Source organism: Ischnura elegans, chromosome 12 (genome assembly GCF_921293095.1).
Source record: "Ischnura elegans chromosome 12, ioIscEleg1.1, whole genome shotgun sequence".
NCBI classification, from domain to species: Eukaryota; Metazoa; Arthropoda; class Insecta; order Odonata; family Coenagrionidae; genus Ischnura; species Ischnura elegans.
Genome location: NC_060257.1, coordinates 49,928,363 through 49,956,210, shown reverse-complemented (window position 1 = coordinate 49,956,210; position 27,848 = coordinate 49,928,363). Strand labels below are relative to the sequence as shown.

The window sequence follows — 27,848 nt, the reverse complement described above, 5'->3', positions numbered from 1 at the left end:
AAATATCAAAGTTTGTTAAGGTTAGCTTTTTAATGGGTACCTATTTAACTGCACAGGATATTTTCACTTATTAAGTAAACTTGAATCTATTGTGATATAATATAACCAGGTTATAGCATGCAGCTCACCCACCCTCTCATCCACTGGGTAGGTATGCCAGTTTTTTATGAGAGAGAGCAATTGACATTTACACAAATTTCACATTTTCCTAAGTATGTACTTAATGTTCAGGAAAGCATTTAGTGTACCATTTTCTCTTTCACACCTTTTTTTGTTTATTTGAAACCTACATCGCCATCTATGACGCTCCCTATAGTTCATATGAATTTGAAAATAATGTGCTCCAATTTATGTGTGTGTTACACTCACCAGTCTAAAATAATTTGTAAAACTTCCTGCTAGTAAGTATTGAGCGTAGTAATACACCTATGATATTGCCTACCTTTACTTTCAGATGATCTGCTGAATAGAAATGTTTAATTTTTAAGTGTTCAGGGATTTTAACAGAGAAAAACATAGGAACGCCAGAAATGAGTCAGAATTGGAATATAAAACCACTCCTTTTATCAAGTTATATTACTGACAGGAAATATATGACCTATTTTTGAACTAACTTCTTAATATGGATATTCCACTTTGTTCTATTGCAGGAAAACACAAGAGTCCATTAGGAAATAAACTTTTAATTCTGGGCTATGCACGATACAACGCATGGCGTAGTCCCGCCAACAACTGCCGGGCGTGCCCCGTCCTCACATGTCTTATCCTTGGGACAGGGCTACCACCCTGGATACAACAACTCCCCTCCACTAAAATAACCCTTTACAAACATGAAAATTAAATACATGAAAACATAAGATACATTACATAAGAAAATCATTCAAATATTTTGGTGGCTGCCTTTTTCGTGATGGGCGACTCAAGGGAGTAGAACAAGGCTTAGCCAATACAGGGCTTCTAGGCAAGGGTTCATGAGTATTCTCATGGGTAGCAGATCCTGGACTGTCTGACTCGGAAATATCATTTTGGGGAAGTGGGATTTTAGCAACCTCCTCGGTATTGACATTAGCAGGTGGGGTAAACTCATTTCTCTTATCTTCACAGGACACAATTCTTGGACGAAGGAATTGAAGGGAGACATTTTTTTTTAGTTTCCCATCACACAAGACATCAAAGGACTTGGCACTCACTTGCTTTACTATTGTCGCAGGTTTCCATTGTTTTACATTGTGTTTAACACCCTGTGTCCACACCGTATCACCCTCTTTCAATTCCGGTAATTTAGTGCTATGTTTGGAGGCCACCTTCTCATTACAGGAAGTCACCCGGTCTTCCACAATGCTCATTGGATTTAATAGGGACAACTTTGTTCTAAGCTTCCTCCCCAGGAATAACTCTGCAGGTTCTATCTTAGTTACAGTGTGTGGCGTCGTACGATAAGCCATTAGGAATTTGTTAATCCTACGCTGCAAGGACAATACTTCACATGATTTATCAAGCACCGATTTCTTTAGAGCCTGTTTTACATGCTGCACAGTTTTCTCTGCCTGACCATTTGCTCTTGGTAAGTATGGGGGAGAAAACAGATGTTTGGCACCCATACTAGTAAGAAACTCACTAATTTCTTGGGACTGAAAAGGTGGGCCATTATCGGAGACAAACACTTTAAACAACCCATATGCAGCTGTCATGGACTCAAGTTTTTCAATTACTGCAGAAGAACTTGTTTCCTTCATAATAACAACAATCGGCCACTTAGAATAAGCATCTACCACAATAAGCAATGTCTTATTTTCTACATAACAAAAGTCGGCATGAACTCTCTCCCACTTAGATTTTGGCCATGCCCAAGGAGAAAATGGTATTTGAGGAAGTGAGTTTTGGACCTGTTGACATGGCTCACAAGAAGCTACCATAATTTCAATGTCCTGGTCAAGAGTGGGCCAATAGACATAACCACGAGCAAGTGCTTTCATTTTACTCATTCCTGGGTGTTGATCATGCAACAAATTTAAGACATCACGTTGTAGAGCTTTTGGGATACAAACTTTCGAACCATAGGTGACACACTGGTTATTAATAGAGAGTTCTAACTGTCTCTTAAAGTAAGGTTGTAACCGCAGATCATCACATTTAGAGGGCCAGCCATGCTGGATGTACATCCGTACTTTTAATAAATCAGGATCTTTTTCTGTGGCTAGCACAATCGACTGGGCATTCAAAGGTACACCTAATGTCTTAACTAAACATATTACATTTTCAGGAGACTCCACTGGTGTATCATCTGCCAATGGAAGTCTGCTTAAAACATCAGCATGAGGGATATTTATCCCTTTTTTATACACAATCTTAAATCTGTAGCCATGCAGTAATACTGCCCAACGCTGAAGACGTGCAGCAGCGAGGGGCTTGACACCAGTCTTTGACCCAAAAATTATTGTGAGAGAACTGTGGTCAGTAACCAGTTCAAATTCTCTCCCCCAAAGAAATTTGTTAAAATGGGTGACACCAAAAATTACTGCTGCAGCCTCTCTCTCCACTTGAGCATAATTGCGTTCGGTGGAGGTAAAAGTTTTTGAGGCAAAGCCCACTGGGCGCTCTTCCCCTGAAGGGAGAATGTGAGATAGAACTGCCCCAGCCCCAACTTGAGAGGCATCACAAGTTAGTCTAATAGGTAACTTAAGGGAATAAGGAATAAGTACCTGGCTACTACTAAGGGCTGTCTTACATTTTGCAAAGGCTTCCTTTTGTTCTTTACCCCAAGACCAAGGGAAATCTTTCTTCAATAGTTTATTTAAGGGTTCCATAAAAGTAGATGCATCTGGGAGGAATTTATAATAGAATTTGACAGCTCCTAGGAAACTACTCAACTCAGACACATTTGAAGGCGCACCCATATTCACAATAGCCTTAACCTTAGATTCTTCAACATGTAACCCATGAGAATCTAGCACATGACCTAAAAATATGACTCTGTTAACAAAAAATTCACACTTAGGTACGTTAATGACAATGTTATGTTGGGCCAATCGCCCTAATACCTGTTTTAAAACAGAGGAACAGTCACACCAATTTTCAGCATAAATAAGAATATCATCAAGATACACAAATAAGTTAGGAATACCCTGTAAGATTTTTTCAACGGTTTGCTGGAAAATAGCGGGCGCAGAAGCTATCCCATACAGCATTCTCTTTACTTTAAAACAACCTACATGGGTGCTCAAAGTTAATATAGATTGTGATTCTTTACCAACGGCTAACTGTAGATATGCCTGAGAAAGATCAATTTTACAGAAACACTCACCTTTTAGTAAAGACAAATCGTCTATCAGTGGTAGTGGGTAATGATCCATACTCAGACAACGGTTTACTGAACAACTGTAATCCCCACAGATTCTCACCTCGCCATTGGATTTCGGGACCACTACAATTGGAGTACCCCACTGTGTGTTGGTCGTGGGCTCCAAAATCCCTTGTTCAACCATTTTTTTCAACTCTTTTCTTACCTTGTCTCGCAATGGAATAGGCACTTGTCTATGAGATACAAAAACTGGTACAGAATCTGGTTTCAATACAATCTGGGCGACATAACCCTTGATTAGCCCAGGCTTTCCAGAGAATACAGAAGGGAACTCTTTCTTAAGATCCTCTAACACAGTTTTACCATTGGCAACCACATTTACAGCTTTCTTTGGGAAAAGACTGTACCAATTTATAGGAAGCACTTCTAGCCACGGAAGACCCATCAAGCAATGAAACTTCCCTTTGGGCACAACCAGAGGTAACACATATTCAATTCCTTCAAACATAACATTAACCTGACATTCGCCGAGTAATGATAAGGGGGCACTGGAACAATTGTATAACATAGAGGTGGGCGTCAACTTCAAGTGGCTTAAATGTTTCTTATAAATATCTTCTCCTACACAGGATGCATCTGCGGCCGAATCTATTTGCATAGTTACAGGTGCACCATTAATCTGAACAGTCAACGTGCGCCGATTTCGTTGGGTTCCCTGCACTTGATGCAACTGCAACAACCCCACATGCCTGTGGCAGTCTTCGTCACTAGATTCCTCTGGTGTCTGTTCTAGCACGGATTTTACCATCTTTTTCATTTTGAACTTATCTTTACTCTTTTGACGGCAGAATTTCACTGAATGCCCGTCCTTGCCACAATGGGTACACTTCAAAGGCTTGTCACATGAGTTAGCATAGTGAGGCCCTCCACAATTAAAACATTTCACAATGTTCTTTGGTGACAATGGCTTACAGTGAGGTTGAGATCTCTTATTAATTACCGAAACTGAGGCAGGACTATCCCCAGTGCTTTTGGCGTATTCCGCAGATCCTTCCATATAGCACGCTTTGGCCACGAATCTCTTAAAAGGAACATTTTCGCCAGCCAATTTAGTGGTTATTTCTTCACTATTAAGACCATACAGAAATTGGTCAATTAATCTATCTTCCATACTGTTCCCAAAATCACAGGTGGCAGCCAACTTCTTTAACGCCAGGGCATACTCCGAAAAACTTTCATTGGGTTCACGAACACGACGTTGAAAGATCAGCCTCTCAGCACGAAAGAAGCGCACCGGTGTAAATATGGTCTTAAGCTCCTCCACTAATTGTTCGTAAGTCAGCTGGTCCGGTGTGAGAGGGTGAAGATTCACAGCTAGCTTCTCCAATGCTGCCCCTCCTATGTGACCAATTAAGAAATCCTTCTTGCCGAGATCCTCAACAGGAGGACGTAATGTCCTCATATAGCTGTTTAGGCGCAGAAGGTAGGTCGAGATGCTCTCAACACTTTGATCAAAAACTCCTATACTCATATTTAGGCAATAGGTCCGTGAAGATACAGAATGGCACGTACCACAGGCGCGGTCGACCGATCAGTTTTTTTTTTCCGAAACTCACGTAAAGCCTCAACCACACGACACATAACCCACGACAGTATCGGACTCCAAATATCCCGTCCTCGTCGCCAAATTGTTCTATTGCAGGAAAACACAAGAGTCCATTAGGAAATAAACTTTTAATTCTGGGCTATGCACGATACAACGCATGGCGTAGTCCCGCCAACAACTGCCGGGCGTGCCCCGTCCTCACATGTCTTATCCTTGGGACAGGGCTACCACCCTGGATACAACACACTTCAATAATTCTTCAATTATTAAGCCTGCAAACATGTCATGTATTTATTCCATTTGAATATCTTTAAAATAAAGGTTATGTACAAGGAATTTCTCTTTTTTTTATATGGATAGTAGGGTATTAGCTCATTGATTAATCGTATTATGGTTAGATTATTGTGCCAGAAGCTGTTAAGATTTGCTTAGATTATTTTATAAGAATTGGTATCTTATGGCCCATTGATAACAATGTATAAATGTATGTAATACAATGTTTTCATTTTTCAAAGCTGTTGAGGTAATCACTCATCTACACAAGAAATGTGAATGGACCTAGGTTGCTTTTTGAGGATTGCCATATCCATGAAATTCTTTTTGAAAATTGTGGACTGAAGTACTTGTGATTGTCAGTGACCTTTGGAAAAATATTTCTTCAATCCTCGATTAAACTTAAGCTGATTGCATAATTTTAATAGATGAGATAGGCCACGAATCATTAATCTATGCAGTTGATCAAAATTTTATAGCAAAATTATGTATATTATGTTTATTGGTTCATTTGAAGAAATATTTTATAGTGAATAAAAAAATTAAAGAATTCAGTTAACCATGTTACTTCCATTGTACTAATGATTGCTCCATTAAATATGACTGCATCAATATATTTTGTCCTCCTTATTGAGCAATGATAGCTGTTACTAAGCAGAGTCGTCTGCTGCCCTGCTTAAAATTCAAAGAGATTATAAAGGATTAACATTGAGGAAGATGGTATAAGAGTGGGTAGGATGAACAAAAATAGTACATGGTTAGCAATTTATGGGTCCATTTTGTTGGATTACATGTGTGACTGTACTAGCATGGGCAAAAGTGCACTTCAAGTATTATGGTAGCTAAAGAATGTATGATATGTACTTAGATTTCTAACACATGGTTATGTTTAAGCCTCAAATCTTAGTCATAGTTCATAGTTGTTGAATTAATATTTACTCAGCTAACTCAAATTACTCATGAGTCTTTCGACAATCAATAATGATCATGCCTATCTTTCATAATGCTAATTTTCTGCATGGCTTATTTCTTTACTGTGCTTTTAACATTTAAACTGCTTGGTCAATTATAATTATCACTTTAAATAGGACATGAGTAGTATGCTAACAAGAATGCCATTAGTTTGGTCTCCATAATTGGAGGGGCTGGCTGTGCATTTTTGTAAATCATAGACAAGATTAATGATTCAATAAGTAGTTTGGAAAATCAAGTGATTTTTATTTATTTAAACTAGATGTTGCAATCAACATATTGAATATAATCATCGGTATTGAATTGAAATAACATACATAAACAAATCTAAAAGAGTATAAAATTATAATGAGGCAAAATGAACATTTCTTAAGTGAGACAATTTATTTTAAAATATCAGATATTGTTTTTATATAATACATTTTTTTGGCTGAGGTCGTGGAAGGTGGTAAATCATGTTCTGACTTTTTTTCCTGGATAGCCTGTGAGGAAAAATTCATAGCTATTGGTGATTTCCTTGTGTCTGTTGAATTTTTCCGCTTCTAATTAAGTTCTATTTTTTAATTTTTGTTTCCAATAGAGCTGCCTCTTTCCTTGTGTTCAAAATTTCTTCTTAACCTTATATATTATTTTGCATCTTTTTGTCCTGACATTGTATTCATCATTAACTATGGCTCTTTTTGTGGGTGGGTGGATGGAGGTAATGGTGGGTGGGTAGTGTTCAGAGTTTATAGCTTTGGCTAGTGGCTGAAGTGGAGTGCAGGGTGGCAGTGATGCTATGGTAAGAGTACCGATGAAAGTGTATCAGTATTTTGTTAGCTATAGACGATGTTGATGAATTGAGAATGGTAGTTGTGGTATTTGAAAGGGATGGAGCTCCTTCTTTGTTGATGCCAGCCATTGTATGAAAGTCAGCACACAAGTGAAGGCAATGCTAAATATTAATCAAATAAAATAATTAAAAACTTTTGAGAAAAGAACTTTAAGACTAAAAATATGATACTGCAATTTGAGTTTTGTATCTCACTACTACTATCATTATGTACAACAGCAGGGGCGGATCCAGGATTTCTTTCTGGGGGGGGGCACAACAAGGCCGTATCCAGGATTTTGTTCTGTGGGGGGGGGACACAAGGATACCTCGCAAAACAAAACGAACGCAATGATAATGGGACCGTATTAAAATCTTCCTTATTTTTTAAGGGGGGGAGCGAGCCCCCGTCCCTACAACCACCTATGTATATCAACTATATATATAATAATATTATCACTATCCCCTGTATTTGGGATGTGGAATGAAATGCATGGCACTGTAATTTCCAGCAAGGGATCAGTAGTCGGGGGATTGGAGTAAGGCCCTCCACAAGTGCCCATTCTCTCCTGCGTCTACTTTGCTAAGGTGGCTTTCCTTCGAGCTGTTATATTCTCCCATGCTTATATTTTGGCTGTCAGACATCACGCTAAGGCAAAAACGAAAATCAATCCAATGGATATTCTTGTTATAATGCATTTAGTACCATACAATAAGAATTGGAATTAAGGAAAACGAATGTTTCATATATCATTATTTACACCCCATCGCCTGTATATTAACTTAAGTGAGTGTTCAGTATGCTTTATTCATCAATATAATAATGTTTAACTGATCGTAACGTAGCTCATCCATCCGCTTTTCATAATTACATCTCAAAGACTTAATTTATATTTTTTCTTTTCGTCTCGGCTATCGGAATCGATTATAAAAGCATTAACAAACATACCCCATGAACGAAACTGTGTGCATTAAATTTCTCTGCTAGCTTCATCCAGCTTTTAATTTTTGCTGCTGATGTTTGCGTGTCAGTTATGTTATTTTCTAACGTTGATTTATATTTGAAACCCAAAGAAATGACGAAAATGTAGCCCTGTTGGACATTTTTATTTACAATCAGATTTGCCGCTGATTATTATCGCTCGTCATTTTTTTGGTGTAAATACGTCATAGTAACTGGCAATCCCCAGTTACTTGTATCGATACTGGCCCTCAAATGAGTGGAGTGTGAGTGTGTTCTTGGAATACCGATCAACAATCACACTCATTTCGAGAATGAGTGGTCACTCGAATGAGTACGAGTGATCACTCGGAGTGAGTGACGTTCTGGAATATGGCCCTTAAGGTTATTTGTGTCAATGGTTTTTAAACTTTGATAGTGTCGTAATACTGATACAATTAACCCGTGCTACATTTAATTAATTAATGTAAACAATAAACTAGAATACGCAACTTATTCACACAATGGAATGTGGTAAGTTATTATTTCGTCGCGTGAAAGTTATACTTGTAAGTGTCCTTGAAAGTTATACCTGTAACATATAAGTGCTTTCACGTTTGAAATATCGTGAGGAACTTTACGTGTGATACAATCAATGATACCAGTTTTCATTAAAGACATACTGAAATCATGTAATATTCATGTCCCTTTTGGAACTATGTGTTGTTGGTAACGAATGTTTGTAGGTAATTGCATTCGAATCCATTTTGGATTTTACACCTTGTAATTACATGCGATTTATATAAGCCGCGAAACCTTCCTTAATTAATATTATAGTCAACATATATTACATGCATGTATTTATTTAGCCATTTAATCATTATGAAAACATTTTCCTGCGAGTTTTCCTTGCCACAGGTGCACTTATACGAATCAAAATTTGAATCCGCTCGGAAGAGAGGCTGAAAAATATTAAAAGCCCAATGATGTTCCGACGATTTTCGGCGTCGCGAATCGTCTGAAGCCTATTACACCATGAGGAGACCTCTAATATTCGATTGCCGGTCTTGAATTGAAAGTCTTTTCCTTTGCTGAAGTTGAAGAGCCATCGAGTGTGGTATGTACGTATTAAGGTTGTTCTGTTATTCATACTATTGGCATTTGCTGAGAGAGTGTGTTTATGATGTTATCAGTGTCAGTGCATTGTGATGAACGGTATTATTATTGGTGATAACGAAGTATTGTGGCACCGTTCAATTGGGTTATTGTCTATCAGTCATCTGGTTGTTGGGCTTTGTTTTCTTTTGTTCATCTTGAGTAGCATTTTCAATTCCATCGTCCTTTGCTGTAACCCACATACCTACGCTCAACAGATAGCACAAGTTTCACTGCCCACTTATCTCTTCTTATGACGATTAACTTATGAAATTATTCAAAAGTAGCGCGAACGGCTGTCCTGTTTAGATTATTAACCAGCCTGAGAGACAATTACCTATTAGCTCTAGGCTGTAAAAATATGATTGTACAAGTACTATCGATCCCTTTATAAATGGGTTCATTGGAAATGTTTCTTACAAACAACTGGTGGATTGATAGTGATGCCAGGGCATTTATTAGGGATCAATGGCATCAACAAAGCATTTATGTATCCTCATCGTCCATTCAATAGTTTAGGTTCTCGGTGTCAGGCGCTGCCTGAAGTATTATTATTAAAAGGAAGTGGTAATTAAACATACTCTTTAATTATTGGTTCAAGTTTGTACAAAGTAAGAAGTGGCAAGCATGCACAAGCAAGTGATATCTCTACTTTCCCTTCATAGCTTCATTGTATTCTTGGGGTCTGTGAACTAATTTACAAATCAAAAACATTGCTGATATTGACAATTCAAATGATTTTGAAACTACCTTCATTTTGTGATACCATATTTGAACTTACTGCGGCTAAAGGAAGAAAATAAAGAGGACTTTTTAGTAATTAATTAAGAAGTACCTCATTGCTATTTTCATTGTTAAAGTCCTATTTGTTTACTTCTTTGATAGAGTACTTCAATGCTATATTAAAATGTGAAATGATGCAAATTTTTTGTTTGAAACCAAAATCATTGACCAGTGGTTTCTCGATAGTTTTCCTTGGAAAAAATCACCTGTGTGTAATTCATGTTTGGCATAGTCGAAGGCTGGATGAATCCAAGGTCTTGTTTCTAGGATAGGTTAAGTGTTTTTTGAAGACTACATGCAGTCTTATGGGCTGGAGATATTGAGCATGTCTTTATTTGTGTGTTTATTCATGTCATAAGCACCTATATTACCCTGAGTCATGGACTTCTAAAATCTCTTGTACATAGTTTTTCTGTTTCTATTATGCCTCATTTTATTGTCTTTAGGTGGTGTAAGTCAATTCTTTCCTATCTTCCATACATTTCACCTGGACTTGGTATTTTGCTGAAATATGACTACATGTGTATATTTTTAAATGACGTATTTGTTAACATTCTCATTCATCTATTACATTTTGAGAAATCAGCACATTTGTTGTAAAATAAGCATGCAGTCTTTGCTAATGCTTATCATCTATCAAATAAGGTAGCTTCTCAAATTGACAAGTTTTCTTGAATGTAAGATTAAACTATATCTATTGCAAGTTCTTTTATTTCACATTGCCTTTGCTTATTTTCTGACAATTTTTCAGTTATAATTTTTCATTACTTCCATAGCATCCAAATTGCTTCTTTACATTGAAAAAGTGTTTTCAAAATACTTCTGGAGTAATTAAATGGAGTCACTGGTTGCTCTTATGTTAAGCTGTTTTGGTGACTGTCTGATTTGAGAACTACCATCGTGTTTGCTAAAGTCATTCTGACACTTTGAAATTCAGTATCGTTTCTTGATTAATATACTTTGGATGCTATTATAATTATGCTTCTATTGCATTAAACTTGAGTGTCTTATTCAATAATGTGCATAAATGTTTCTTCATATCTGGGCTCATCATCTTGTTGCATCATTTAGAGGAACAGGGTGGGCAATATCTTGAATTCAGATCCTCCTAAATGGAGTGCTTAAGAATATTTTGGTACTGAATTTAGCCCATAATATTGTATGGATTAGCTTTTTTTATTTTCTAAGTGGATAGTCCTCTTACCAAGGTGTTCTGCAGTGCATATATTGTGCATTAAATTGAAATTCATGTTATGTGAATACCAGTGGTGATTTGTTTTATTCTTATATGTTACTCAAGTTCACTCAGTTGATGTCACCAAGATTATTCCTTTGTTCCAGATTCAATGCTGCCTGTTGTATCATGTTTGGAATTGATGGCTATATAATGGAACGACTTCTACAATGATAAGATACAATTACTGCATTTCATGTCCAAATAACCTAAGCAGAAGAAGCATGTGCAGCGTTATATTCACAGCAATCATCTTCTGCATTGGCATTGTGGTGTCACCATGTATTTTGCTGAATGAGAGAATATATCTGGAGTAGCAAAATGTATTTTTTCATAAATTTTCTAACTTGTTGTTTGTTTTTTCTATATTCAAGTTCAACGCTCAGTCTAAATCATATTGAACTTCTATTATGTTAAAACTGATTCCATGGGGTGTCATCTGTATTATTTATTTATGAGCAAGTGTTTGATGTTGCTCCACATAGCTAGTTATTAGAGCATCACCTCTGTCAGTGTTTACCTGGCCTTGATGTATTTTATACAAGAGTAATTTTTTATATGATTACCTCTTAACTACCTGTTCCATTGCTTTACTCTGGTAATTCACATAAGTGGTTACATTTTTGAGTTCTTTACATCAAATTTGAAGATGAGTTGCTGATATGGAATTATCAATCTATTCAATAGCATGGAAGCACCTTTATTCTAATGCTCTGACATAGGTATATTTGGCCTGGTTAAGTGGTTTTTCCCTCTTTGTTTGTTGTGTGTTGATACGATGACTAATCAGTTCTTATTGCATATATCCCTCTTTGGCATATACACATTTTATCATTACCAATATGTATAATGTTTATACCATGAATACTTGGTTATCTACCAGCTGAGTCGTGGTTAATGTGGATTGTTGACGGCTTTACACATTCTAGTGAAACATGTTTGCATTAAGTTGTCTTATATAGAGATATAAAATCAACTGTTATATCTAATATTTCATTATTTTGGCATAAAAAGAGCAAAGTTTATTATAATTTACCACCTAGTATCAGAGCTTTCTGGTTTAAATATCCTTAGAAGTCCTTAATTTGCAGGAATGATTTCCAAGAACACTTCTTACCTAAGATTTTAATGAATTTTCAAGTGAGAGAAAGATTCTTACATCACTTCTAAAAGGTGCATGGTTCGGTCTTTAAAAAATTTATTTACCTTTGCTTAACATATTGTCAAGATTAAGAGCCATTTTTCACATTTATTCCCATACAGTACTACTACTAGTCCACTTGTTTAGAGAGAACACATGAGATCACATCAATGGACTCATGAATAAACTTAGGTGATTCATGCATGTTAAATTTTTGTAACTATTATGCAGACGTATGGAAATCATTCTATAATTATGTTAATTATCCTAAGCATATGATGAGGATGTAAAAAATGACTACTAAGATATGGATGTCATTCACATTAATCTCCAATTTAAGGATATTGATACCTAAGTGTATGGAAATTGTATTTTATTCCATGGCATATTTCAGTTAGGCTAACAGAGATGTCCTGTTGTAAATCTTTCACGGAATTGAATTGAGACAAGAGTGGACTAAATGAGGAGCCTGCTGTTGACAAAAGTCATCAATCTAGCTGACTTGAAGCTAACTAAGAAGGAAGACTTATTTCCATATCTTATCATATACTTTTGAGTGTTTTGTTACAAAATGCATGGGCATGCCATTACAGGAGTTGTGTCCTGGTCATAAAAGACTTCAGTAATCTTTTTTGGATTAATAGCAAAATAGTTCATGTCATATATAGATTGAATTTTATTCCTACATTAGTGCCCCGGTATATATTAGGCATTTTGGCCTTAATATGAGCACTTTGGTTCTTCTTTATTTATCTTATGTTTCACTTCATTTCACCTTAAGCAGAGATGGGAATTGCTTATAATCACGAATATATTATCTGGGATTGGGATATTATGGGAGAAATGATCTCTATTTCAGTCATAAATAAATTTTTTACCAAATGCGTCTGCTTGGAACTTGAAAGTTAGTACCCTTGTGTCAACTCAGATTGTAGAAGTTAATTTTATATGTCTAGTTAAGTATTACCTACTGCTGTTATTAATCACAATTAACTGTTCACGGAGCTATGTTGTGTTATTAGGCGTTCATTCATTGTATCCCACAAATTTTTTATGTTGATTAAATTGCAAGAGTGCATCTTAGTGTACGTACTAGGTTTTTTGAGAATGGTCTGACATGATCCCCTGTTAGATTTTGTTCTACTTTCACTTTTCAAGGAATTGTATGGATGTTCATTTTAGAATTGTTTTCTTTTGCTATGTGTTCTCTATTCCAAGGACTTATTTCCCAGGAAAAGACCCCAGTGGTTCACCTATGCTTGTAGTTATTAAATTTTTTTTCAATTAGTGATGCAGTAAACAGTGGAAGGGCTTGCATAGGGATGATAATAAGCAAGTTGTTAAACCGTGATTCAAGTTTGTTTTTTCTAGGTTGCTGCAAGCCTGATTCCGGCTTGCATTGCTATTTGGGTACAAGGGTGTACTGGCCAGGTTGGCAATCTGAGTCACCCAAGCTTAGGGGGGCCCTGCTCCATCTTGAGGGGATATTAAAGGTGTAATTAAAAAAAGATATTCATTACTTAGGTTACTTGCACCAATATTTTTTGTAATTATAAAAAGTTTTGTGTTCATTGGTTGCTTTCTTTACTGCATACTCATTGTAAATTAAATGAAGTGAGTTAGGTGTCCAGAAGGTAAAAAAAAACTGCAAGTGCTTATTTGGAATGGTTATTTGGAAAGATTGTATTTAGTTTCTTTTTTTTAGATTTCAGTGCTGTTTCTGGGACAAATTCATTAAAGAGATATCAGCTCCATAATAAATTATTAATTTTCTCAATTTTCATAGTATTTTTTTATTAACTTTATCTACTATTTAAGAGCGAGAAAATTGTCAAAATCCATTTTTGGGCATGCAGTTCCCTAAAATTTTCCAAGGAAGACCTCCGAATTCCCCCCATCAGGACCCCAGACCGCTGGATACTACTATCATTGGAACAGATATGCCCTCTGTCTGTTTCTATCATTGGCATTTGGTATTGAGCACATCCATCCATGTGAGTACCCTGCAGGGGCCCAGGTAGTACTTAAGACTGGGGGTGTGGGTTTAGGTGCAACTAATACCAGGGTGTGTGGGGGAACGGAATACCCTCCAGGATAAGCGGTCGGTGCGAGATTAGTAAATTGGCGAATTTTAAGATAAATGGTGAGTTTTATGGCTTTCTGAGGGATATTTTATTAGTCCTTACACTATTCTATTTGTAATATTAATCCAATTAAGTAAAATGGATTAAAATTAAAAATTTCTCTGATCTCTGGGGGAGGAATTTATCCCCCATAACCCCCCTCGATGATCCATTGGTACCCAGGATCAAAGCAAGGAGGACATGTCGTGGTCTTTCAAGTAGTAACATTTTTGCAAAGAACGAAGAAGCCAAAATTGTAAGTAAATTATGACAGCGTTTCATTGGTCTATACAATGAAGAGAATGACTTAAATTTGTTACATGTCTTATGCGAAAATAATTTCTTTAAAATTTTCGTTACGAGCTTAATTTCTTTTCGCTTCTAAGGGGGGGGGGGGAGGGCGTAGCCAGGAATTTCGTTCGGGTTAATGATCGAAAAAACTATTTGTCAAAGAAATCTTTTGTAAACTCGTCATTTCTCAATATTTTGTTTTTTAAATTAATCAAAGTAACTGTGTTTTCATATTGTCCGGGGGACAGGGGGGTCCTATCCCACCGCACTACGCCGCTGAAAGGCCGTCTCCAGCAGGTTACGCCCATCTACCCGCTGTCCTACTATCAGATTCCAGTCATTAAACTCGCGGCGGAATTGCTTGTGTCAGTACATATTTTGCAAAGAGCCTTTTAATTGAGGGTAAGAGTTTCCGTTAATAGTATTTTCAGTGATTATTTAGCGCAATTGGGAGTCAACCCATTAAAACAAGGGTTCGATCAGGTCGTAATACGTTTAGCCTTTGCCCTGGTTTTACCTTTATTTTCGCCGTTTCCATTGTTGTCATGCCTAGAAAATTTGTACTTATGTTACTGAAGGTTTCGAAAATCAATATCACCTATCCGAAAATTACCAACATTCTTCGCTTACCAAAAAAACGAAGAAATTTTACCACATCTCCTTATGGGAAAACGGAGTATTTACACTGAAAATGGCGGACGTCGTGGTTGCCATAGTGGAAGCCTATGCGACGACTCGACATGATGAGAGAGTAGTGTTGAGAGAGCAATCTAGAGGACTCTGCGTATGGTGTGATTGCAGCGCCACGTTTGACAAATGTGGGAACGGCATAAATAAACAAACACGCTATATAATTTCGTGATGAGGGTCCTATGACAACGAGCTGTGATATTGGAAATGATGCGAAAAGCGACGGCGGGAGTGACCGTGTGATTCAGAAAAATGATCACAAGAGCGATTGCTTTTCGCGACGGGAAAAGTGATGGCGATAGTGATTACTTTCGCGACGAAAAAAAATGATCGTGTGATTTAGGCTTTAGATTATATTATTTATTCTGGTCACTTCATCGTCAGGCAGTGAGCTATCACCAGTGTTTAAATTTCACGCATTATGTTGCGCTGTTGTTTTTGTTTTGTTTACGATACGAGTGATAGTGAAATTGGAAGTTTGTTGATGTAGAATAACTGGTTAAGAAATTTTTGTCAGCCTATTCATTTCATTGTCTACGTAATGGTAATGTGAAATAAAATGAACTGATTCTAAATCGTAAGTGACGAGTGGGAAGTGAGATGTGAAGAATCCTTTCGAACTTCAAGGAGTGCAAATTCTTTTAGTGTGAGCAGAAGATTGGAAAACTGATTATCTTGCTTTATTAGTGTTACGTTATAGTGTTTTAAATTAATTATGAGCCAAGTTTTTCTTTGAATCAGTTGATACGGAATGTACTGATTACAAGTATCATGAAGACTCTGTTTTTTACATTAACCTCCTCTAGTAAACTTTATGCCTTATGTTTCCGCACTTTTACGCTGCCAATATTTGAAAATTTTAAATATGGCGTGCCAGATTGTTGTTTCCTTAACTATAACCTTTTAGGAGTTGCAAACATATGTTAATAATTGCTCGCACGTAGGTATTTGTAACGCAATAAATGTGTATCATTCACACATTTACTTTAATGTTATTTTCTTAACGATTCATTTTTGCATTGTAATTTTTTTCTTTTCTACTCCAACATTGAGGTTCATTTCTGCTTTTCGGATATAAATGTGTATAATATCGTATCTCCATACTCATAACGCATGCACTAGTGAAAAAAAATATCGGAAGTGCAAAAAAATATGCAATATATATCAATGAATACACGGCCGTTTGTACAAGATTTACTACATCTCAAAAATACAATTGCATCGGTAGTACTCATAAATGTATCCTTTCCCATTAGTGTGGCATAATTTGTGTGTACAGCAATTAAACAATTAATCTGCGATGCGATATCACATCGAATTATCCATTATGAAGTGGAATTTTCGATGCACTTTGCTGAATCAATTTGTTTTGTATGATGGTTATACGAATTTTCCGTGCCGCGGAGGAGTCGGATGCAGTGTGTTGTCAAGCGTAGCCAAGCGGGTTGAACCATAGCCACCTAGAGAGAAGGCCCGATCACAAGCGACGGCTGTGGCTCTAACGTCACCACGAGAAGTGCTGTGTTGTTCCGGCTGCCATTGGAGACCACTTCTTTACGAGTGTATTTACGTAACGTTTTACCACATTTTAGGGATTTTTGAGGTGTTAGTCGGAGAAAATTAAAGTTTCTGAGGATAGTTATGTTTCCTTTATTCATGAATTTCATTCGCTGGCTTCATAAGCGTGTATTTGTTAGGTATTTATGTTAAAAGTTCCTTTCGCGTATGTAGTGCCGGGATGCGAAGAATGCTCCAGGAGTGGACCCGAAGTTCAAGGCTGCTATTCTGGATAAGCGTTGCAATAAATAGCATGTGCTATTCTGCGGGTCATTATTGCAATGACTCCGTATTCTGAATGAAGAGTAGTAATAATTTTGTTCGGAATAGCATCATGCAATTTCTTGCGCGAGCTATTTGGAAGCTCCGCCTCTTCCCGTATGAAAAACTTTCTGAACAGTTTTCTTTATTCATTAAGCTCGAATGTTGATTTCTGCCCAATTCACTTAACTAGTTAAATATTCATCACTTATGCTACGATTATTTAATTAAAATAAAGCTGATAACATTTAATTTTTGGCTATTACTCCATTTTTCAATGCTTGATTAGGTTACTTTAACCTCAGAAAAACAATTCGGCATCGCAATGCGCACGTTTTCTGGGTTGCAATACCGAATAGTTCGGCCTCGAAGACCGTATAATATTATTGCAACCCTACCGGTTGCAATTCGCCGTTCAGAATAGTGAATAGCAACGGAGCTATGCTATTGTGAGAATTACGTCTTCCGGTGTAGTAAAAACACGAATTGCAACCGTTCTGAATACCGTAATTGAAGCACAAGCTTGCTTCATCGGCAGTACGAAAACTAACAATTAATGCAAAGAATTACTACTATTAGCCCAAAATTTCCGTGTTTTATTCCTACTTACAATTCAAAATTTTATTTCAACACTGGACGTGCGACGAAAACATCCTCAATGCAGGCTAGCTGGTCGATTCTTAAAAAATTTCAAGCTTGTGTTGACACACTAACTCGCCAAACATAAAATAGTTAGCTTTCAATGAAAACCAGATATATATAAATAATACCATATATTTTGACCAGCCGTTCATTTCCTCAATTGGACAGTGTATACAAATGCATGCAACGAGTTGAAATTATTTTCCACACTATTCGCTACCTTCTACAATTAAAACTTAAAATTTACTAAATTATAACACGGGCAGTCGACTTGAATTACTTGCTTGAAAACAAAGGATTTCTCCGAACACCAATAAAGTTTCCGAACAAATATGATTCACCACAAACGTTTAATGGAATATCCATGCACTACATCATTAATGCAATATATCATGTGGAATTCAATACAAATTGTTTCCTCCATAGGCAAATAAGTTATTCACTCAATTAAGATTCAGTATATCGGCGCAGTTCAGCGCCCTGATTATGTAACTGTGAGAAGGGTGAGAGCGATGTCGTTGCCAGGGACAACGCGATTCCCACGACGGAAGGTGATAGCAGCGATTATGAAACCGTGATCGCTCCCTTTATCACGCTGCGAGCGTCATCGCCCTATCACGTTTGAAACCCATGGTGACAAGCATATGCTGACATAAAAACGAGCACTAAATGCATATATTAGCAAAAAATTATTGTTTATTTAATTTAAAAATGCCCTATAATCGATTAAAAACCAATATAATTCTTAATTATTTCAACTGGAGTGCTCTATTGACTTTATAGTTGTCCACGTTGTTCAATTGTTATATGCGCATTGTGGTGAATTCAATTGAGCAGCATTATTTTCACACAGCAAATTGGAAAGTACTGCTAATTGAAGTATATCCGTGATTCAAACGTCAATTACTTTATATCGAAGTTAAATTATCAACATTTGCCAAGTACGTTCTCCAACATATCAACATCGTTAAACTCCTTTTCAATTTTTAATCATCATAAATCAACTATTAACTAACTATTCAAATCGCTAGCGTGATTACACTTCCATTATCATTTCAACATTAATTAGTTTCAATCCAAGGTCACGACTTTTCGACCATTCTCTACGATGTAGCAAATAATTTGCAGCATCTCCCGGCGAGCATTAGCATAATAGATTACGTTATCACACATCTAAAAGTAATACTCCACTTTCCCCATAACTTTACCATAATACGAGTACTTAATTATAATATTATCTATTGGCGAAGCGAAGTACTTAGCTTTGAACTGCCTCCATTTTATGTTTTAGTTGTTTATTATTGTTATTTCAAACTCTCCGCAGACGACGTATTCTCGGACAGAGATGTGTCGAAGGATTTCATTGGCTCTTCAGATTTCTCAATGATACCAACCTCACGCGCTCGTACCTGTATGATACGCGCGATGACGGTGGCTTACATGAACGCGTGATACAGCGGAACGTGATAGGAGAACGTGATGGTCATCTCTCGCCGTCGTCGCTGTCACATTTACATAATCGAGGTGCAGGATCTATCAAAAATTTCAATGAGCACATTAAAATCAGCTGATACGAAATCAATAATAAGTGAAACAGCAACACTTTCCACAAGATTCACTATTGTTAGATTCACTTTTTCACGGCTGTTCCATCGATCCTCAAATTCACCATCACCTCCCTCTTCCTCCTTCACATATGCTGCTGAAATATCGATACAATTCCATCATAATACATGAAAGCACAGATGTGACGTTGCCACCTACTTCATTTCCTAAACAGAGAATGAATACTGAAATTAGGGAGTCATATAATATATAGCTAGCATTAGAAACGAAAGCTTCTAGTTCATACAGTAAAACGATATCGTCACGAGCAATACAATAAAAGTTGATACACATTTATTTTGACATGCAACAAACAAACAGACTTCGAAGCCTAACACAATTACGAAGAAAATCAAACATATGTAGCTTTCAATGATTATTTCGCATAGCATATATCTCACGATAAAGGACTGATCGGATATAGGTAAATCATTCAATATTTATGCCCGATAAATCATCATCCAGTTCACCAAAGATGAACGCAGTAGACAGAAGTGGCTGAAGAATATCCCTCGGAAGGATTTGAATCCTTCTTCAAGCGCAGTGGTTTGCGTCATGCATTTTTCTGAGCGGGATATCTTACGCCGTGTAACTTACACGGAAAAGAACGGTGAAGTGAAAAGTTTTGTGATAGATCGCCCAAAGTAAACCACATCATTTTTTTCTCTCCTGGTGCTACTCCCACATTGTAACCCTTCCTTCTTCTTAAAACTTGTTATTATGATCAGTGAACCATGAAAATCTGTGAACATAAGCGGATGAGTTGTACTCCTAAGAAATGAGATCAGCAGCTCGATTCTGTAAATGTCATACCTGTGCTTCGCGTGGTTCGAACCACAGTGGAGTTCTCACGCCTCTCACCGTGAAAGACGTTCAAGCGATTCTGCAAGCCTGTGTCGTGAGATGTTTGACGGATTGCGAACGATCACTTCAGTTTCTTATGTTGGTAGCTGTGCGGACGCGAGGAACGAATCAGAATCTCCGACACAAACTTACTTCAGCGGCCAACTGCAACTTCAGTTACCATAGAGAAACATATACAATGCCGTGGAATATTCACTCCCAAAGTAAATAATACTTCTTTACTCAATTTTGAGTGAGGTCTTTTCTTTTAAAAGTGCCTATTAATGATAAGTTACGGTTGCTTAACTAGTTAATAGCTATAAACTGTATATTACCTCTTTTATATGTTGTCAAGTGCTGCGTATCAAAGTCAGTTATCACGTAGCGGGCTCGTAATTGCACAATTAGCTCTAATTTCCTCATGATATGGAGCTAATGCTTACGCGGAATGAGAACAAGTGTTATTTTATTATTTAATAACGGTTCACTCTCGTATGTGTTTGAGCTGTTCTCATCATTTCAGTACATAATTTTAAATGCGCTGTGGTGCGTATACATATATGTCTGATTGTGCAAGCACATGCCACTATTCACGATTTATACTGATGAAAATGTTTCTGGCGCGAATACGAGTAGATTATTAACAGTTTCTGCTAGAGGACGAGATGTTTACATGTCTTAGTATTTCTATTATGTCAACAGAAAAACGAATCATGTTGGTCGTGTTACTGAACGGCAGCAATAATGCATGGACGAGATGGAATAGGTGATCAATGTTTATCTTAACGTACTAAAGTATGCCCCGGCAAGCCATCTAAACGTCTACGAATTAATCGTGGTGTGAACTCAGTGATCCATCGCCAATCTCGCGTCTCGAAGGGAATGTTGATATCGCGTATCTGCCGTCGAAGTATGTGCATCTATTGCCTCCGTCGACATTGATGCTCATGCAAAAGTAGCGGAGGTATGTAAAGAGCCTCCATTCTCGTTAATAAAAACAAATCGAAGGCTTGAACTTACGAAATAAATATTAAATAAATCTGTTAACATTCAATACCGCACAATACTTTTACCGTTGGTTCTACTCCAAATTATTATGAAAATTAAGTTGTCAGTATTTTAATTGTACATTCTAGAAGATGCACAAATATAAGATAATTGTCAAACCCTCAGCGCAAGGTTTAACTTCCCACCAACTTCAATCGCAATGAACGCCAATCAATTTAAATAGGACGCGAATGTAAATTTAACTTAATGCATTTCTTTTATTTGTTTTTAATACATATTACTTATGCGAAGTGACAATATGAAATAGCCACCATCGTAATTAATGAATAATGTGCTATTAATTATCAATCACAGCGTAAATTCATAATGAAAAATTAGAGCGCATTGCCGCGACGAAGCTACCACTGCTACCACGGGCCCTCTTGGGCGTGAATACTTTCACGGACGCGGCTGTGAGAGTGACGTCACTAAAAAGTTTCAGAATCGCTCCAGCGTCAAAGCCGTGAATACATTGACGAAATCCGCTTGTGACGGCCATATCACATTTACAGAATCGAGCTGCTGGAAATATTGTATGAATCAGTGGGACGTGAAAGAACTGCTGATGAAATGACAATATATGTCATTATTCCCGAAAGACATGCCAATTTGACATCTGGCCGCCTTCAAATACTGAAGGTTTATTGGAAAATCAATTGCTACTAATGATATGGAATATATAAGTGGTATTTTGAACTAATTCAACTTTCCCTTGCAGGTAAAACTTCTTATTGTGATCAGTGAACTATGAAAACCTGTGAACATAAGTAGATATGATGTAAATCTTGGTAATGAGATCAAAAAATATTGTATGAATCAGTGGAACATGAAAGAACATCTGATGAAATGTCAATGTTTGTTCTCATATTAATAAGGCTACCTTAATTGACATTTATCCGCCTTGCAATACTATAGGTATATTGAAAATCCAAGGTTACTGAGTGATATCAAATCTCTGCGTGGTATTTTTGAACAAATCCATCTTTCACTTGCAGGTAAAACTTCTTGTTGTGATAGGTGAAGCATGAAAAGCAGTGGGAATACTTAATGATGAATTATTTCTTGGAAATGAACTAATATTGTATGAATTAGTGGAACATGAAATAACTACTGAGGAAATGAAGATATAAGAATTCTCATATTGGAAAGACTTTTTAAATTGACGTCTGGCCACCTTCCAATATAGTGGGTATATTGGAAAATCCATGAGTTCTGAGTGAAATCATATCTATATGTGGTATTTGAACAATATAATAATTTTCTCTGCAGCTAAAATTTCTTTTTGAGTGAGCTTTTGTTAGATAACCTTAAAAATTTGGTCATGTAATGAATTATGAAGTACCTTGCGTGGCTACTATTATCAAGATTAATTCCATAATTTCCTCTGGTTTGTAAAATTTGACTTTCTTTCAATCAGTCTTGAGGTATTGTGTAATGATATTTGTTGAGACATTTCTCCAATTTGGAAGTCATTATTATTTCATTGTACTGATCTTGGTGTTATAAAAGGTGGTGCTTATGGCTTCATATTTTTTAAACGTAGTTGTCTAATGCATAGAATGTTAAAACTACTTTTTGTAATATCTCATAAAGTTTTCTTATAAGCCCTTACAATTGCACAAATCATGCCTTTTTTCCATAAGACAATGTGGTTCCTATGAAACTGATAGCTGTCGCTGGTGACGGGTCTTCGGTGAACTTCAAATGGCAAGATCAGTGGAGGTTGTTTCCGGCTGAAATTGAAATTAGGAACCTGTGGCAGCTTTTATTTATTCCAATTTCTGGAGCAATATTTATGCTTTGATGGTCATGTCTAGTAACATTGTGAAGTTGTTTGATATATGTTATGTGGAATTTGACCTCTTCAATATGAAATGTTTACCGGAAAATGTTTATATCTGATTTTATTTTAAATAAGTGTTCTTAAACCACATCATTTTTTTCTCTCCTGAAATATCGCGGCGAAAGGTGCTAGAAAATAACGCAATACTTTTTAACATGCAAATTTTTTAGATTTTTCACAGAAGCGCATTCAGGGAGGTGAAACGATGTTTATTTTAAAGCCGCTCTTTATTTATCAGTCAATAAATTTAATAGGGTGCTCTTCTATACAAATAACCAATGGCTTAAGTAGTAAACTAAACAGTACTTACTTGGATCATTATTATTTATAGGATTAGTGTTAGGATTAATGAAATATCCCTCAGTGAGCCGTAAAACGTCATTTTGAACCATTATTTTTAAAAATCTTCTGGAGGAGAGCCCCCGACCTTCCTGCTTCACCTGGTAGGTATGCAATACCACCACACCCGTAAGTATTTGTTGCGCCTAAAACTCCCCTAGCCTTAATTCTTAGCTGCGCCCCTGATGTCAACAGCTGAGAAGCCGATCCACCGGACCCCCGGCTGCCCAGGCGGTGTGTAGTATGTCCCCTGACGTTTCGTTAAGCGCTGTCGCCAAATTACTATTGCTAGGATAACTACCACAAAATTATTTAAACAATATTAAGATACTACTTCGATAAAATAATTAAATCTAAGGCAGCTAATAATAGATTCTATTTAACGACCATATCACCAGATTAGTAAATGGCGCAGCGGCACACAATACAGATAACATGCAAGTAGCAATGCAATAAATAATACAAAAGGGAACAGAAAAAGTTGAGATATACATGAGCTTTCTACTTATCACTAAAAGCAGATATTCGATAATCACACGGCTTAGGAATTGGGATCACGGGAAATCAGGAGATTCACGCTCTCGCACACACAAAACCCACACTAACTAACAATTAACGTTGCACCCCTATATTAAAACAAGGACTAATTTAAATATCTTATGCTAGTAAAAACAAATAAGCTACGTCAAGTTTATGTCACTACACTAGATTGCACAAGCAACAAGACTCAAGCAAGAAGCATCGAACGCAGGTAGCAATAGCAGGTAATCGGAGAGGGCAGGTGGCCCTGGTGAGCGCACGAGGAGGCGTCCGTTCCGGTCGGGAGCAGGAGCGTATGACTTGTATTTGCCAGTAAACCTTACTTATGATATACCAATATGAAGTTTGATCGATATGTTTTATTTTATCCTATACTATTCATCGTAGCAGTCCAAAAGTTTTACAGTATAGCGTGATTGGTAGTGTGAGTATTACTTTAGCCTTAAGTTCCCATGCCAAACTTGGTTTCCATATTACGTCCACATCTATTTTCAATGTATAGTAAAGGGAAATGCATCTCATTTCCCATTTCATACGATTCCATATGAATGAGATCAATGAAATTACTAGGCTATACCTAATCCTTATCAAGAATGTAGCATGTGACCATGATCAACAGTTCACTTGATCAATTTTTCTGCGAATTATATCAAATCGACTTTCCTTGGAGTTGACTTTTCGCTAATAATTTTTTCATTGGATGTGATATACCTAACGCTTAAAATCACATTGTAAGTTAATATTAGACTACCCAATCAAATAAATGGTAAAGCCAAAATATCCAGGTAATGGAACGGAAGTTATGATCGATAAAATTATACATTCGATAGATGAACGCAGCAGCTTTAGTATTGTTGCTGCGGAAGTTAAATTTATGGTGTGTACTTGGGCAACATATCATCCATACTGTATATCATTTATAATTATCCATATTACTTTAGAGTGAAGATATATTGATACCATCAAATTTCTCCGATTGTATTAAAGTCACGAATCCTAAATTAAGAGATTATTATTGGGCTGTCATAAATGATCGTCCATAGCGCTGTGGGCCCTTTTATGTATTCGTATAATAACGATATCTAGTTTCAATGTAAACTAAATGGAAATAACGCTGCAATCATATTACGAAATATTTCATTCACATTTTCCGAGAGATTTCTAAGGAGAAAAAGATTTAACCTTGTTATTGCCGATGTCTGGTTGGCCAACTCTAATGTACTTAAACGAAACTAATTCATTATTTTGGAATTATTTAAGTATACCGGGACTAGCCATAACTTTTACGGAGTCACCCGCAATGCATAACTAGTGCGAAAAATCCACAGAGGAAAAATCATTCGCCTTGACCGGGATTCGAACCCGGATACCTCGATTTCCGGCCGAGTGCATTAGCCAGTTAAGCTAGCGAGTCGTTATTCTCCCCTGTGGTAATTATTGTGTGAATTCCTTGTAATCAAAGGGGAAAATTACAGAAGATATTACAAGGTATAAAAAGAAATTTTTACAGGGTAGAATTATGTCTTGGTAACTTAACTGTATAAAGCATTCGGCCGGAAATCGAGGGATCCGGGTTCGAATCCCGGTCAAGGCGAATGAATTTTCCTCTGTGGATTTTTCGCATTATTTTGGTGTAAGTATCGACTTCTATTTTTACTCTCAGCGACACTCAGAGGGCTATAACCTAGAAAAGTTGGCCAAAACCTCAAAAACTTCGGAAGTAGAAACTTCGCATACATATTCTCAAGTAAATTGTGCATAACTTTCCAGATTATTTATTTCCGTAAAATAAATAATCTGGAAGGGGAAATAAAACCGTAAGAGCCAAGGTCCATAAGGACTTTACCTGACGGTAATACTATACGACAATTTTACAAACATTTAATTAACTACGACAATCATGCAATATTTACCTTTAGATTGACTTTTCATCCGTTCAGAATGATTCGTCTTTCCTGAAGCTGACTTTTAGCAGCTCCTCCTCCAGGGCAATACTCCTCGTCGTCTTGCAACCGATTCCAGATTGCGGCTCCTTATGGAAAAAAATGCTGTGCTTATATTCTTCAGAGCGATATCGCCTTCTATCGGCGCGTTACGCCACGGATTTTCTTATATAGAGCAATGCTCCCCTTCTGCTCAACCTCACATCACCCTCCTCCTCTGCTTAAGCCTTCGTTCATCCCTTCCAATTCGTGGCCATCCTTCTGCAAGGGGAGAGGACGAATACATCAGTATTTTTAACCTTTTCCGCCAAGCAATGCCGCGCAACTTTGTCTGCTCCTCGACGGCCGTTTTCCCGGTTCGATAACGCGGGGCAAAGTTCAAACAAAACGTGCAGTATAACGGCTAAAAAAATTACTTTCGACCATTTCGTTATTTTTGATCGGAGCACTTCGTGTTTTATATAATTCTTCTTAGCTTTTTTGTACTTTACGAATATGATATTTAGATTGAGACATCATGAGGGAGTAAGAAAGTTAATAATTCTATTAGAGGATCTAGTTGCCTTCGTCGGTGAGAGGAAAGGGACGGGCGAACGGACCCGCCAGCTACCTGTGTCTGTCGGTCCCAAAACAGTTTTTTTTTGTCGGTCCTTTCCTCCCCTCCTTTGCTCGCGGCTCAGGTACTTCTCGGACCCGTGCGCCAACTTACGGTACACACACTATAAGTATTCCTTGCATTACCCATGCTGTCAAAAGATGCGTTAAAGAGGTCACCTAAACTTTGTTGGCAGCAGCAAAGAACGAGGAATGGCACTAGCATGAGAAATACAGAAAAGATTGGAAAGCATAGTAAAAATGCCGACCTTCGAAACCTGGTATCGGTTCATGCTCCAAAGCTGTAGGTTGTGTAACTTTTAAATTCATCTGCTTGGCTTAAATAATAGGAAAATAGGATTTTTTTCTTTTTTAAAATAGGAAACTTTGATATGGCGATAGAAATCGTTCGCTAAGATTATGTTATTTTACTTTCAACCAATCGCCACTAAAATATTAACATTGAAAATATGAATATTTTTGACAAGGTATTTAAACCTAATAGGGGCAATGCTTTACAAATGGGTGCATGGGTGGGGAAGCTCCAAGTGCAAGCACGTCCAAGCGGAGAGCTCTGATATCTATTTTTGCATTATTTCGCTTATCGGAGAGTGAATGGTGAAAATAAACTATTGCTCTTTCCTCTTGTATGAAAATATATTCTTAAGCAGAGAGGTTCGCTACGTTTAGTTTCGACAATAGTTAGTCGATTTTGTCCATGTATCAATAGCTATAAAAATATTATCTTGAATTTCGGCTAGTAACGAGACTTTTCCAAGATAATATGTATCTAATCCAGTTGCCGGTGGATCGTTTGAATTGAAAAGTGTTGAATTGAAACTTGCAGGAAACGCATATTATAATTTTTTCCGTACTAGTCAATTTTAATTTGCTCTCAACTCAGTTTAAACGTTGCTATTTTTGTTTATATATCTTTTGGACGAAAGATATGGAATTTTGCAAGGTACAAATCTATCGCCTGCTAACTTTCGTATCTTACTATATAGGTCCATATATGCCGCGTATGAAATTTGAAGAAAAATCTGAATGTATTTTTAGTGAAAAAATTGGTGAAAATTTATCTTGAGTGCGAGAGGAGGAATGAATTTTTGATTTTTCCAAATATTTTTTCCGCGCCATTATTTCAGCCGCTTGCTATTTTGCGGTAGTTTTCCGTGGATTTTTCATTCGACTATCGACTAACCTTTTACAACACCATCCTAAAACTGTATGGAAAGTTTTTGATGCGTCATTTCTTATGTAGGCAAACCTTTTTATGTTCTTAGCTGAGTTTCGACGCTGCTATATTCAGTT

General features: G+C 36.9%; 1 protein-coding gene across 1 annotated transcript in view; it reads right to left on the bottom strand.

Moving 5' to 3' along the window:
* LOC124169499 overlaps positions 1-26,145 on the bottom strand; it is a 36,094-nt gene extending 9,949 nt beyond the window's left edge. The window contains exon 1 of the mRNA XM_046548135.1: positions 25,911-26,145. The gene's annotated coding sequence lies outside the window, so the exon portion shown is untranslated. The remainder of the gene's footprint in view (positions 1-25,910) is intronic.
* Between the last annotated feature and the right edge of the window lie 1,703 nt (positions 26,146-27,848).